Below are 15,427 nucleotides of genomic sequence, written 5' to 3'. Positions count from 1 at the left end.
ACAAAGTGGTTTGGGGAGCGGCAAAAGGTCAGACAAGAGAAACAGACGTTCAAGCAAAACGTGAAGTTAAACGCATCGCACTGACATTCACGAAATGATATGCAACATGCTAATAATTTGCCTTGTGTCTGGTGACATTACACTTGACTACTTGAACGTTTTTCCTGCTGCAAAAGTTGAACTGAATCGGCAGTGGGCTTAGAATTGACTCTGTACACAGTGTACACACTACAACCTGGTTAAAAGGATTAATTCTGTATTTTTTATTTGCATGCCATGTGTTTAAGCAAACATACTTTTTTCTCTTTTAATGTGTTTTTTATTTTAATCTACATCACATGCAGAACCTGTGCCGGGTATTTATTTTGCGAAATAGCGATACACACGAACGCACACACACACACACCGTCACACACACATATACACACACACACACACACACACACACACACACACACACATACACATACGCACACACACCCACACATACACACAAACGAGGACACACACATATCCATACACACACACACATACACACAAACACGCGCACACACGCACACACACACACATGCACACACACACACACACACACACACACACACACACACACACACACACACACACACACACACACACATACACACGCACACACAAACATTGCGTTGTCATTTTTAAAGAATGACATATTACCCATGTCACTGGCGCCGTAAGACAAGAACACCGACATCACTTCACTGGACTACACTTGACAGGGAAGCCAGGAGTACTCAGTCATTGGAATGGAGTCTATGTGTTTTGCTGCTTATCCGTGTGTGTGTGTGTGTGTGTGTGTGTGTGTGTGTGTGTGTGTGTGTGTGTGTGTGTGTGTGTGTGTGTGTGTGTGTTTAAAATACATAGATAGACAAGACTGACAAGACAGATAGGTACCACAAATGTTAAAAACAAAGCTAAACTCCACCGCATTGTTGCGACGGCTAGCAAGCTTGTTGGGCAACCCCAACGACAGCTGACCAGTCTCTACGAAGCTGCCATTAAGCGGAAAGCTCTCAAAATTGTCCGTGATCCGATCCATCCTCTCAACCCCTGTTTCGAAATTCTCCCTTCAGGTAAACGTTATAAGGTCCCTTTGGCACGCAAAAACCAGTTTAAAAAGTCATTCCTGCCTTCTGCAGTCACCATTTTAAATTCTTCTCGCATCACGTAGAGGCTGGTCGGCTGGGAAAAAACAAACAATGTGTACATGTGAAGGTGTGTGGGAAATATTTGTAATGTGATTACTCGGCTGTGAAACCCAACTCCTGTGATATGAGAGGGTAAATTTACATAGTGCAATATCATATTTGATTGTATCCCTTTTATGTTTTATGTTTTATGTGTGTCGTCCTATACAATTGTTGTTATAATCGTTTACAGGCAGACAGGGTGTGCCGAAGAAAAATTTCCATTTTTATGTAATATTTTAATGGACAATAAAGTGCTGTTATTGTTGTTATTGTTATTGTTGCAAGCATGCTCGTACGCAAACACACACACACACCACACACACACACACGCACACACACACACACACACACACACACACACACACACACACACACACACACACACACAGATACACAAACACACACTCATACACACTTGAAATGAACGATCATGTACCGATGTCACTGTTGTTTGACTCGTCCTTCTCTTCCTGGTTCTAAGCCTTACATTCAGCTAGAGCAGTTATTAAGCATGACGCATTTTCTCTGCATTCGACATATGTACAAGGAAAATGAATGGAATCCACATTACTTTGGCACCCACCTGTGGGGTCTGTTCACAGTTATAATACCTAGCTCTCCTATGTCAGAGCAGGAAGTTCTTCAAAAAACTTCTATTGATATTGAGTTAGTACCGAAAGACTTGTGCGTACACACACACACTCACACACACACACACACACACACATTCACCAACCCACCCCTCCCCCACGCACCCACCCACCCACACCCCGACACACAATCTCACCTAAACAAAAAAACAAAACATTTAGCAATGCTGTATACAATGCTGTATTTTGGATGATATCAAAGGCACAGGAATCAATGAACTGTTTTATTCACCTCGCAAAGTGTGGTCGGTACAGATACTACAAGAACAGCATTGCCTTGACCTTGAATAGCAACAAATCGTCCTGTGGGAAAAAGCAAACGTTGCCTCCTGGGTGTATGTGACGTTTCAAATAGTCTAGAGCTTATATTTGTAGATACTATACCTATGTGAGAAAAGAAGTGTGCGTGTGAGAATAATTGTACAAGAAACATCACCGTGTCTGAAAAACATTCCTCGGGTTAAAAAAAAAAAGCCGTACAATGTGTCTCCCCTTTTCTCCTGGCGGGGTTTGACAGGCAACGGGGGAAAGAAACGCATACAATTCTGATAAGGAATTGTATAGAGTCAGTCCCGTGTGAATAGGTTAATGTGCTTCCCCTGGAGTGGAACACTGAGTTAGATATACACCCCCAGTGTTTAGACTGACGCTTTGACTTGAGAGTAAAATAAACTTGAGGGTTGATCCATACTATGTGACTGGTGTTGGGAACCCAGTGACATTTTTGGTTTTTGTGAGACTATATTCATGTTTGATCAGAGTATACATCGGGTCTACACACGGAGTTCTATGGTGTGTTCTTACTGCCCCGTGACATCTTCGCTTTGGAATGGTGTGAAAAGACATCCATGTGTAGATCAGAATGTATGTCGTGTCTGTGCAGGACTCAGAGGAATCTTGGTTTCGGAATTGTGCGAGAAGTGTGCAGTTGAGAGTCAGGGTTTATCGGGTCTGTGCCTGAGGGATTATGGGGTACGGTGTTCCTGCCGAAGAGTGTCAACGTTATTCCGCTATTCATTGGGTTGTACCAACGGGCCTCATGTGGTGCGAATCTGCTCAAGTCGGTGTCAAACTTTCAGGTATACTTGAGAAAAAAAAGGCGTGAATAATTGTGTGTTGTGAATATAAATACCGAACAATAATATATTACGCTACGAGGAAAGCGGGCCTGCGTGAACTATTCTACATAATTCATTAATCAAGTGCACAAGAACAGCCCACTACCAGGAAGTTCTCACAGCCCGACTTGTTTCGAGTCGTTTTGGTCATGTATTCATTTTGCATGATAGAGTTTCTTGCTGTTTTCCTAGCACAGTAGGGGGTATTAAGAGTGTGATCGATTTCAAGCTTGTTTTTGTGATTATAAGTGTTTACTGCACAGATTAAGAGCTAGTCCTTTTTTGAAGTGGTTTTTACAGGAAGAAAACACTATAATTTGAGCAGTTGTTTACAATTAAGACTAAAAAAGTACTGGATGAATAAAAAATGGTACAGGTGAATAAGCGGTGTAAACAGAGAAGAATGAAACGAGCACGTTAGCTGTGACCTGCGTGGTTTCTTATTTGATTGTGTTTTCACACAGGTGACTGAACTGTTAACTGTCTCGGTCACAGAATACACATGCTGGTTTAAGCTATACTGTACCACATTAAATAGTCGCCACAACTGCATTCAACAAAAGAACAAGAAATGATTATACCACCTTGATTTGTCCAGACAGAGGCTATAGCGGTGAAAATAAGAGAGTGACATTATATCTCTGCAGTAGTATGTTGTATAAACTGGACTGTGGCCAAATTCAGTGCTGCGTGGGGATCAAGCGGAGCGAATGATAATCATTAAAACAAACAAACGCAGTGGTCCACAAAGTTGAAGTCCTAGTGAATATTTTGTTTTGTCTCGAATTAAACGTTCCATAAATTAATCATTTTGTTTTCTGTCGGTATTCTTGATTGGGGGACGTTAGCAGTCCATCTCTGTCCTCTTTATCATACCATTGCCACACGGACAGAGACTTTGTGTACCGTCGCTCGCTGTAACCGCTTTCTCAGTGACTCATGTAAAATGACCCCCTTTCAGAAAAAGGAGGTTTACCCACCATCTCTCCCATGGTGTCACCAGCGTGGCAAGAGTGAATACGGGACACAGATGAGTGATTTCCTGGGCCATGAGCCTGACTAATGTTTTCACCTGAGATAGGGTTATGGGGGTTTGTTGTCCCGAAGAATCCGGGGGAATGACTGAAGTAAGAATGCCATTGTTGTAACGGAATAGAAACCGTGGAAATGCCGGGTCATTTGTATACACGACATTCCGAGCATGAACACACGTTTCGGTGAGTTACGGTTTGATGATCCGCAGTCAGATTCTCTAAAGAGACAGGCACGGCACAGATGGCATTGCGTGGCGATTAAAGGACTCTCTTTCGTTATTCCTCTACTCACAAAATAAAGAAAGAGATATTTCTATGGTGTAGATCCTACAGAACTTAAAGCGCTTTACAGTCCTGAAAAATCAAAATCAAAAATACATACAAAACTAAACAACGAATTGTGTGCAAATTCAAATATGCTGCCACAATGCGGTAGTGGTAAGCTTGTGTGTTTGTGTCTTGTGTTTCCTTGTTTCTATGATTCACATTGTCGTGAGGGTGAAAGACTATGGGGAGCAAAACAAGCGTCAAAGTCCTCGCTTATTCAACACGATGAATGAATGCCTTGTTCGCTGCACAAAAGAGATTTGAGTATTATTTATTAACGGACGACCTTTATTGAATATTTTAGACAGTTTTTATAAAATACTTCAACAAAAAATTCGTTAAAGGAATGAAATCTGCACCAGGTTCACGTGAGAAAAAAATGGAGTCTGGAAAATAAAGGCTTTAATTCTGGTTCAAATACAATACAAGTACATGTAGCATGTATAAAAATGAGACGACAAGTTCCAACGAAAATGCACCCTTTAATCCTGCCTTAAACCCAACAAAGCACCTACACCTTACAGGGAAGTGAGAAAAAGAGTACTTAATCTCTCTTGATTCATGTCAAAAGGTTAGATTGGTCTCACGCATATCAAATTCACCGAAACAACAAAACAAGTCGCGTAATGCGAAAATACAACATTTAGTCAAGTAGCTGTCGAACTCACAGAATGAAACTGAACGCAATGCCATTTTTCAGCAAGACCGTATACTCGTAGCATCGTCAGTCCACCGCTCATGGCAAAGGCAGTGAAATTGACAAGAAGAGCGGGGTAGTAGTTGCGCTAAGAAGGATAGCACGCTTTTCTGTACCTCTCTTTATTTTAACTTTCTGGGCGTGTTTTTAATCCAAACATATTATATCTATATGTTTTTGGAATCAGGAACCGACAAGGAATAAGATGAAAGTGTTTTTAAATTGATTTGGACAATTTAATTTTGATAATAATTTTTATATTTTTAATTTTCAGAGCTTGTTTTTAATCCAAATATAACATATTTATATGTTTTTGGAATCAGAAAATGATGGAGAATAAGATGAACGTAAATTTGGATCGTTTTATAAATTTTTTTTACAATTTTCAGATTTTTAATGACCAAAGTCATTAATTAATTTTTAAGCCACCAAGCTGAAATGCAATACCGAAGTCCGGGCTTCGTCGAAGATTACTTGACCAAAATTTCAACCAATTTGGTTGAAAAATGAGGGCGTGACAGTGCCGCCTCAACTTTCACGAAAAGCCGGATATGACGTCATCAAAGACATTTATCAAAAAAATGAAAAAAACGTATGGGGATTTCATACCCAGGAACTCTCATGTCAAATTTCATAAAGATCGGTCCAGTAGTTTAGTCTGAATCGCTCTACACACACACACAGACAGACACACACACACACACACGCACGCACGCACATACACCACGACCCTCGTCTCGATTCCCCCTCTACGTTAAAACATTTAGTCAAAACTTGACTAAATGTAACAAGTCGCGTAAGGCGAAAATACAACATTTAGTCAAGTAGCTGTCGAACTCACAGAATGAAACTGAACGCAATGCAACGCAGCAAGACCGTATACTCGTAGCATCGTCAGTCCACCGCGCACAGCAAAGGCAGTGAAATTGACAAGAAGAGCGGGGTAGTACTTGCGCTGAGAAGGATAGCACGCTTTTCTGTACCTCTCTTCGTTTTAACTTTCTGAGCGTGTTTTTAATCCAAACATATCATATCTATATGTTTTTGGAATCAGGAACCGACAAGGAATAAGATGAAGGTGTTTTTAAATTGATTTGGACAATTTAATTTTTATATTTTTAATTTTCAGAGCTTGTTTTTAATCCAAATATAACATATTTATATATGTTTGGAATCAGAAAATGATAAAGAATAAGATGTACGTAAATTTGGATCGTTTTATAAAAATATTTTTTTTTTTACAATTTTCAGATTTTTAATGACCAAACTCACTCATTAGTTTTTAAGCCACCAAGCTGAAATGCAATACCAAACCCCGACCTTCGTCGAAGATTACTTGACCAAAATTTCAACCAATTTTGTTGAAAAAGGAGAGCGTGACAGTGCCGCCTCAACTTTCCCGAAAAGCCGGATATGACGTCATCAAAGACATTTATTGAAAAAATGAAAAAAACGTATGGGTTTTTCATACCCAGGAACTCTCATGTCAAATTTCATAAAGATCGGTTTAGTAGTTTAGTCTGAATCGCTCTACACACACACACAGACAGACAGACAGACAAACAGACACACACACACACATACACCACGACCCTCGTCTCGATTCTCCCCTCTACGTTAAAATATTTAGTCAAAACTTGACTAAATATAAAAAGAAACAAGTCGCGTAAGGCGAAAATACAACATTTAGTCAAGTAGCTGTCGAACTCACAGAATGAAACTGAACGCAATGCAACGCAGCAAGACCGTATACTCGTAGCATCGTCAGTCCACCGCTCACGGCAAAGGCAGTGAAATTGACAAGAAGAGCGGGGAAGTACTTGCGCTGAAAAAAGGATAGCACGCTTTTCTGTACCTCTCTTCGTTTTAACTTTCGGAGCGTGTTTTTAATCCAAACATATCATATCTATATGTTTTTGGAATCAGGAACCGACAAGGAATAAGATGAAAGTGTTTTTAAATTGATTTCGACAATTTAATTTTGATAATAATTTTTATATATTTAATTTTCAGAGCTTGTTTTTAATCCAAATATAACATATTTATATGTTTTTGGAATCAGCAAATGATGGAGCATAAGATGAATGTAAATTTGGATCGTTTTATAAAAAACATATTTTTTTTACAATTTTCAGTTTTTTAATGACCAAAGTCATTAAGTAATTTTTAAGCCACCCAGCTGAAATGCAATACCGAAGTCCGGGCTTCGTCGAAGATTACTCGACAAAAATTTCAACCAATTTGGTTGAAAAATGAGGGCGTGACAGTGCCGCCTCAACTTTCACGAAAAGCCGGATATGACGTCATCAAAGACATTTATCAAAAAAATGAAAAAAACGTATGGGGATTTCATACCCAGAAACTCTCATGTCAAATTTCATAAAGATCGGTCCAGTAGTTTAGTCTGAATCGCTCTACACACACACACACAGACAGACACACACACACACACACACACACACACACACACGCACGCACGCACATACATTACGACCCTCGTCTCGATTCCCCCCTCTACGTTAAAACATTTAGTCAAAACTTGACTAAATGTAACAAGTCGCGTAAGGCGAAAATACAATATTTAGTCAAGTAGCTGTCGAAGTCACAGAATGAAACTGAACGCAACGCAACGCAGCAAGACCGTATACTCGTAGCATCGTCACTCCACCGCCCGTGGCAAAGGCAGTGCCCGTGGAATTGACAAGAAGAGCGGGGTATTCGTTGCGCTAAGAAGGATAGCACGCTTTTCTGTACCTCTCTTCGTTTTAACTTTCTGAGCGTGTTTTTAATCCAAACATATCATATCTATATATTTTTGGAATCAGGAACTGACAAGGAATAAGATGAAGGTGTTTTTAAATGGATTTCGGAAATTTAATTTTGATTAAGAATAAAAAATAACACCCAAACACCAAAATGAAATAAATATTTCGGAGTGAAAACTCCTTCTTCAGTAATCATGTAATGGAATCAAAACAAACGATGACGTAAAAACAGAAAGGAAATTACGTAAGAATACAAATGACGTCATTCTAAAAATAGATAAAACACGTGTAAATTTGCTATTGTTCTCTCTCTCTCTCTCTCTCTCTCTCTCTCTCTCTCTCTCTCTCTAAAGTAAGCAGTAAAGGTAAAACGTCATATGTTTGCAAGCACATACACTTGAGCACACTCACTCCCACACGCACACACACACATGTATACTTCCAGGTGTTGAATGCGATCCAGGGAGCTAACATGTTACAAGGCTGATAAGTTTATAGCCATAGGACACTGTTTATCTTGTTGATAGCGTCAAAAGACGTTGTGTACTCTGCTGCGAACAACAAAGGGATAATTATAGAAAAATATCCAAACATTATATCCGCGAACAGCCTCGTAATAACAAATACAGAGGGTAGCAACAGTCAATTAGTCAAACACATTAAGTCCGTCAGGGAAATTGGTCTGCAGCTGATGTCTCCAGAACCTTTCTCTTCTTTTTCTCAAAGCAATGTCTTCTGCATGGATTTTTTCTATGGCTGTGCATTGCATGTCTGCTAGTGTATGTCCAGGGAGATTAAAATGTTTAGCGACCATTGTATCTTCTCGTGTATATTTTGATGTACTGTCCGTGTGTCCTGCATGATCTTTGTAGTGTTTGATGTTGTGCCTGTGGCCATAGAAACGTTTTTTAAGTGTCTGTCCAGTTTCGCCGACATACTGACATTTTTTGCATTTGCCACAGTCAATTAGGTAAACCAAGTTGGTTGTGTCACAGGACATGAAAGTTCTGATATTGTGTGTACCTCTATTAACAACACTGTGGAATGTCCTCGTCTCCTGCAAGTGCCCCCCGCACAACACACACCTCCTCCCACTGCACCTATAGCATCCATTTTGCTGGTGAAAGGGCTTCTGGTGAACACCATTGTTGCTACTAGTGCATTGTGAAGAGGCGCGCCCCACGCAAGGAGCACCCACAAAAGACGAAGACACACCACACTGCTGCGGTTGATCTTCATGTCTCTGCTGCTGCTGTTGGTCATCAGGTTCTTGTTGCTGCTGCTGTTGGTCATCAGGTTTTTGTTGCTGCTGCTGTTGCTCATCAGAGTCTTGTTGCTGCTGCTGTTGGTCATCAGGTTCTTGCTGCTGCTGCTGTTGTTCATCAGGTTCTTGTTGATGTTGGTAATTAGGTTCTTGTTGCTGCTGCTGCTGTGGATCCTCATGTTGCTTCTGCTGTGGATCGTCATGTTGCTGCTGCTGTAGGTCACCAGGTTGTTGTTGCTGGTGCTGGTGATCATCGGGTTGTTGCTGGTTCTGCTGTTTTGATGGCATTTTGCTGGGCATTAGAATACGCCTGAGATTTCTACAGTTACGTTCACCTACTATTGGCGGCTGGGGGACTGCTTTTTGCATTCTGCTGCTTGAGTGTAGGATGGGCAAATAGTCTTTGAGCCACTGGGACAGAGGTGGGTTTGCAGGGTTGTGGGTAATGATGATGGGCACACGGTCTGTCTGTTGTCGTTCTTTGTAGTTTAGTGTGTTTTTTCTGGGTATCGCTGCTACTTTTTTGATGGCTTCTTCCAATAAAGGCTTCGGATAGCCTCTTTTTGAGAGCTTTTCTTTCAGTTCTTGTGATCTCTTTTGGAAATTTTCTTCGGAAGAGCAGATTCGTCTGATCCGCAGGCACTGGCTGTAGGGGATGGACCTTGTACAATGTCTTGGATGGCAGCTATTGAATGGCAGACACATGTTGGCATCTGTGGGTTTGGTGTGAAGATCGGTGACGATGGAGTTGTCGGCGATGCTGAGGTTCACGTCCAGGTATGGGATGTTGCGTGCACCGTAGTTGGCTGTGAACTTTATGGATGGGTGCAGCGTGTTAATCCACTTCAGAAACAGGTTCAGTTGTTCTTCTCCGTGAAACCACAGCATCGCCACATCATCAATGAATCTTTTCCAACATGTGTTGTGGATGGTCCATGGTGAGTTTTTCAAAATTCTTTCCTCTATCCAGGCCATGAAAATGTTAGCTATTGTGGGTGCCATAGGTGTTCCCATTGCTGTCCCGAACTTCTGTTTGTAGATTTCGCCGTCAAACTGGAACACGTTGTTTTGGAGGACATGTTCAATGATCGGGACCAGTAGATCAAGCGGTGGTGACTGAGGTGCTGCGTCGTACTGGTTCAACGCTGCCTGTATAGCAGGACCCACTTCCTCATGAGGAATGTTAGTGTACAGCCCAACCACATCAATAGTGACAATGAGTACATCCTCAGGCAAAGGCTCATAGGTTTCTTTCCACTCTTCTACAATTTTGAGAAAGTGTGTTGTATCCTTCACAAAGGAGGGAAGCTGGTGAATAATTGGCTGAAGCCAGTGGTCCACTAGCTTGGACAGGTGTTCAGTGGGACCTCCAATGCCTGAAACAATCGGACGTCCCGGAGGATTGTCAAGTCTCTTGTGCACTTTGGGCAAATGATAAAAAGTATGGCATTTTATGTTTTCAGTGTCCAGCAATCCCCACTTATATGTATTACTGTCAATGTGTCCTTGGTTCTTGAGATCAGTCAGAAAGTCATTGGATTTTTTCGCAATGTCTTTTGTCGGGTCTGAGGATAGTGTTTCATAGGTAGTAGGATCATTGAGTTGACGCATTGCTTCCTTGGTATAGTCAGAGCAATCTTGAACCACAACCGCTCCACCTTTATCAGCAGGCACAATCCGGATTTTTCTTTCATCCACCATCTGTTTCAGCTCCTGGATTGCCACCTGACTCTTCTTATTGATGTTTCTCTTTTTGTTGGGCACTGGTTTGAACGCCTTTACGCTAGTCTGTATTGAAGAACAATAGGCGTCAAGGGCTTCATCTCTCCCAGTTCTGGGACACCAGAATGTTTTTTTGTAGAATTTGGGTTTAGTAGATAGCTGAGCTGGCGTATCTTCTTGCAAAAAGTATTCTTTTAGCCTAATCTTCCTCATGCCCTCATACGTATCTTCCAACAATTGCAGCTTGTTAATGTTGGTAGGTGTAGGACAAAACTTCGGCCCAAACGACAAGACATGTGTCTGCTCTTCTGTGAGTTCTATTGTAGACAAGTTTATGACTTGCTTTTTTTCAGTTTCAAGCGGCATTTGACGTACAAATCTTCTGTTCTTCTTTCTAGGACCTTTACCACCATTGGTTGCTGGACCTTTGGTAGTAGTGGAGCTTTTTGCTAATGACCTTGAAAGAAGTTGAGATGGTTCTGCCCCAGAAGACAAACTGGCCGAAGACGACTCAGATGACAACAGTTTTGTAGGTATCTCAGTCAATGGCTGCGGATAAATATCTGATGACATGGGGTGCACTGGTGAACTTATCAATGGTGACTGACACTGTGAAGCCGACGCTGACAACTGACACTGCGGTGACGCAGCTGAGGATAGCAAGCATGTATGTGTCGCAGCTATTGATGATTGACCTAGTGGTAAACTTGTCGATGACAGTACTGAGGATGAGGCTCCTGTCGGTGATAACGACACGTTTGTTTGTGACGCGATCGGTGTAGCACTGATGCCACCAAATGACTGCCGTGACGTAGCTGGTAACATCACAGATGATGCCGTCGACAGAACTGAGGATGAGGCTCCTGACATTGATAACGACACGTTTGCTTGTGACATTGTCGGTGTAGCACTGACGCCACCGAATGACTGCCGTGACGTAGCTGGTGACATCACCAATGATGCCGTTGACAGTACTGATGATGCCGTCGACAGAACTGATGATGAGGTTCCCGACGGTGATAACACTTTTGTTTGTGACACGGTAGGTGTAGCACTGACGCCACCGACATGACACACTCCTTGCTTAGCTGATGGCTGCAACAATACTGACAACTTTTTGTTTTTGCGCTGAAAGTAAGTCTCTCGTGTTCTGTTTTCCTTATCCTGCAGCGTAGAAATAAACTGATTATAGCTAGCCTTGCTTAGATGTTGGGATGCCAAGGAAATATTTTCTTTCAGCTCCCTGTCTAGTCGTAGAACTTCCAACTTGTAGTACAAAATTACTCGTCGAATAATGTCATACGACTTTGCTTCCAGGCTTTTCCGAATTTCATCCCTTAGGTCATCTGGTAGGCCACACTCGCCGTATCGAATAACAAATCCGGATGGTATGATGCAATGGTTCAAACAAATGGAAAGAAAGTAAATATGAGAAACAAAACGAGTGATCTTTGAAACTAAGTTGATACCATGACCCCACGTTGGAAAAGCACAGGATCCTGATGGATGCATTTTTGAAGAAAAACAGTTACAACCTAACTGAGCATCCAACGCGAAGACTTGGTGAATTAACGAGGAAAAACGATGATTGCAAGAAGAAAACGATGACGGTGGATCCTCAAAGGATACAGGGTGCACTCCAACACTGGGAATATGAATAAGAATAAAAAAATAACACCCAAACACCAAAATGAAATAAATATTTCGGAGTGAAAACTCCTTCTTCAGTAATCATGTAATGGAATCAAAACAAACGATGACGTAAAAACAGAAAGGAAATTACGTAAGAATACAAATGACGTCATTCTAAAAATAGATAAAACACGTGTAAATTTGCTATTGTTCTCTCTCTCTCTCTCTCTCTCTCTCTCTATCTCTCTCTTTCTCTCTCTCTCTCTCTCTAAAGTAAGCAGTAAAGGTAAAACGTCATATGTTTGCAAGCACATACACTTGAGCACACTCACTCCCACACGCACACACACACATGTATACTTCCAGGTGTTGAATGCGATCCAGGGAGCTAACATGTTACAAGGCTGATAAGTTTATAGCCATAGGACACTGTTTATCTTGTTGATAGCGTCAAAAGACGTTGTGTACTCTGCTGCGAACAACAAAGGGATAATTATAGAAAAATATCCAAACATTATATCCGCGAACAGCCTCGTAATAACAAATACAGAGGGTAGCAACAGTCAATTAGTCAAACACATTAAGTCCGTCAGGGAAATTGGTCTGCAGCTGATGTCTCCAGAACCTTTCTCTTCTTTTTCTCAAAGCAATGTCTTCTGCATGGATTTTTTCTATGGCTGTGCATTGCATGTCTGCTAGTGTATGTCCAGGGAGATTAAAATGTTTAGCGACCATTGTATCTTCTCGTGTATATTTTGATGTACTGTCCGTGTGTCCTGCATGATCTTTGTAGTGTTTGATGTTGTGCCTGTGGCCATAGAAACGTTTTTTAAGTGTCTGTCCAGTTTCGCCGACATACTGACATTTTTTGCATTTGCCACAGTCAATTAGGTAAACCAAGTTGGTTGTGTCACAGGACATGAAAGTTCTGATATTGTGTGTACCTCTATTAACAACACTGTGGAATGTCCTCGTCTCCTGCAAGTGCCCCCCGCACAACACACACCTCCTCCCACTGCACCTATAGCATCCATTTTGCTGGTGAAAGGGCTTCTGGTGAACACCATTGTTGCTACTAGTGCATTGTGAAGAGGCGCGCCCCACGCAAGGAGCACCCACAAAAGACGAAGACACACCACACTGCTGCGGTTGATCTTCATGTCTCTGCTGCTGCTGTTGGTCATCAGGTTCTTGTTGCTGCTGCTGTTGGTCATCAGGTTTTTGTTGCTGCTGCTGTTGCTCATCAGAGTCTTGTTGCTGCTGCTGTTGGTCATCAGGTTCTTGCTGCTGCTGCTGTTGTTCATCAGGTTCTTGTTGATGTTGGTAATTAGGTTCTTGTTGCTGCTGCTGCTGTGGATCCTCATGTTGCTTCTGCTGTGGATCGTCATGTTGCTGCTGCTTTTGTAGGTCACCAGGTTGTTGTTGCTGGTGCTGGTGATCATCGGGTTGTTGCTGGTTCTGCTGTTTTGATGGCATTTTGCTGGGCATTAGAATACGCCTGAGATTTCTACAGTTACGTTCACCTACTATTGGCGGCTGGGGGACTGCTTTTTGCATTCTGCTGCTTGAGTGTAGGATGGGCAAATAGTCTTTGAGCCACTGGGACAGAGGTGGGTTTGCAGGGTTGTGGGTAATGATGATGGGCACACGGTCTGTCTGTTGTTGTTCTTTGTAGTTTAGTGTGTTTTTTCTGGGTATCGCTGCTACTTTTTTGATGGCTTCTTCCAATAAAGGCTTCGGATAGCCTCTTTTTGAGAGCTTTTCTTTCAGTTCTTGTGATCTCTTTTGGAAATTTTCTTCGGAAGAGCAGATTCGTCTGATCCGCAGGCACTGGCTGTAGGGGATGGACCTTGTACAATGTCTTGGATGGCAGCTATTGAATGGCAGACACATGTTGGCATCTGTGGGTTTGGTGTGAAGATCGGTGACGATGGAGTTGTCGGCGATGCTGAGGTTCACGTCCAGGTATGGGATGTTGCGTGCACCGTAGTTGGCTGTGAACTTTATGGATGGGTGCAGCGTGTTAATCCACTTCAGAAACAGGTTCAGTTGTTCTTCTCCGTGAAACCACAGCATCGCCACATTATCAATGAATCTTTTCCAACATGTGTTGTGGATGGTCCATGGTGAGTTTTTCAAAATTCTTTCCTCTATCCAGGCCATGAAAATGTTAGCTATTGTGGGTGCCATAGGTGTTCCCATTGCTGTCCCGAACTTCTGTTTGTAGATTTCGCCGTCAAACTGGAACACGTTGTTTTGGAGGACATGTTCAATGATCGGGACCAGTAGATCAAGCGGTGGTGACTGAGGTGCTGCGTCGTACTGGTTCAACGCTGCCTGTATAGCAGGACCCACTTCCTCATGAGGAATGTTAGTGTACAGCCCAACCACATCAATAGTGACAATGAGTACATCCTCAGGCAAAGGCTCATAGGTTTCTTTCCACTCTTCTACAATTTTGAGAAAGTGTGTTGTATCCTTCACAAAGGAGGGAAGCTGGTGAATAATTGGCTGAAGCCAGTGGTCCACTAGCTTGGACAGGTGTTCAGTGGGACCTCCAATGCCTGAAACAATCGGACGTCCCGGAGGATTGTCAAGTCTCTTGTGCACTTTGGGCAAATGATAAAAAGTATGGCATTTTATGTTTTCAGTGTCCAGCAATCCCCACTTATATGTATTACTGTCAATGTGTCCTTGGTTCTTGAGATCAGTCAGAAAGTCATTGGATTTTTTCGCAATGTCTTTTGTCGGGTCTGAGGATAGTGTTTCATAGGTAGTAGGATCATTGAGTTGACGCATTGCTTCCTTGGTATAGTCAGAGCAATCTTGAACCACAACCGCTCCACCTTTATCAGCAGGCACAATCCGGATTTTTCTTTCATCCACCATCTGTTTCAGCTCCTGGATTGCCACCTGACTCTTCTTATTGATGTTTCTCTTTTTGTTGGGCACTGGTTTGAACGCCTTTACGCTAGTCTGTATTGAAGAACAATAG

At 42.1% G+C, this 15,427-nt stretch overlaps 1 protein-coding gene across 2 annotated transcripts in view; it reads left to right on the top strand.

Moving 5' to 3' along the window:
- The first annotated feature begins 2,331 nt into the window (after nucleotides 1-2,331).
- Nucleotides 2,332-15,427, top strand: part of LOC138960782 (serine-rich adhesin for platelets-like) — a 33,035-nt gene continuing 19,939 nt past the window's right edge. The window contains exon 1 of one of the 2 annotated variants that reach the window (XM_070332429.1): nucleotides 2,332-2,952. The gene's annotated coding sequence lies outside the window, so the exon portion shown is untranslated. The remainder of the gene's footprint in view (nucleotides 2,953-15,427) is intronic. The other variant, XM_070332431.1, reaches the window with a different exon arrangement.

This window comes from Littorina saxatilis, linkage group LG3 (assembly GCF_037325665.1).
Source record: "Littorina saxatilis isolate snail1 linkage group LG3, US_GU_Lsax_2.0, whole genome shotgun sequence".
NCBI lineage: Eukaryota > Metazoa > Mollusca > Gastropoda > Littorinimorpha > Littorinidae > Littorina > Littorina saxatilis.
This window is presented reverse-complemented; position numbering and strand designations above follow the sequence as displayed.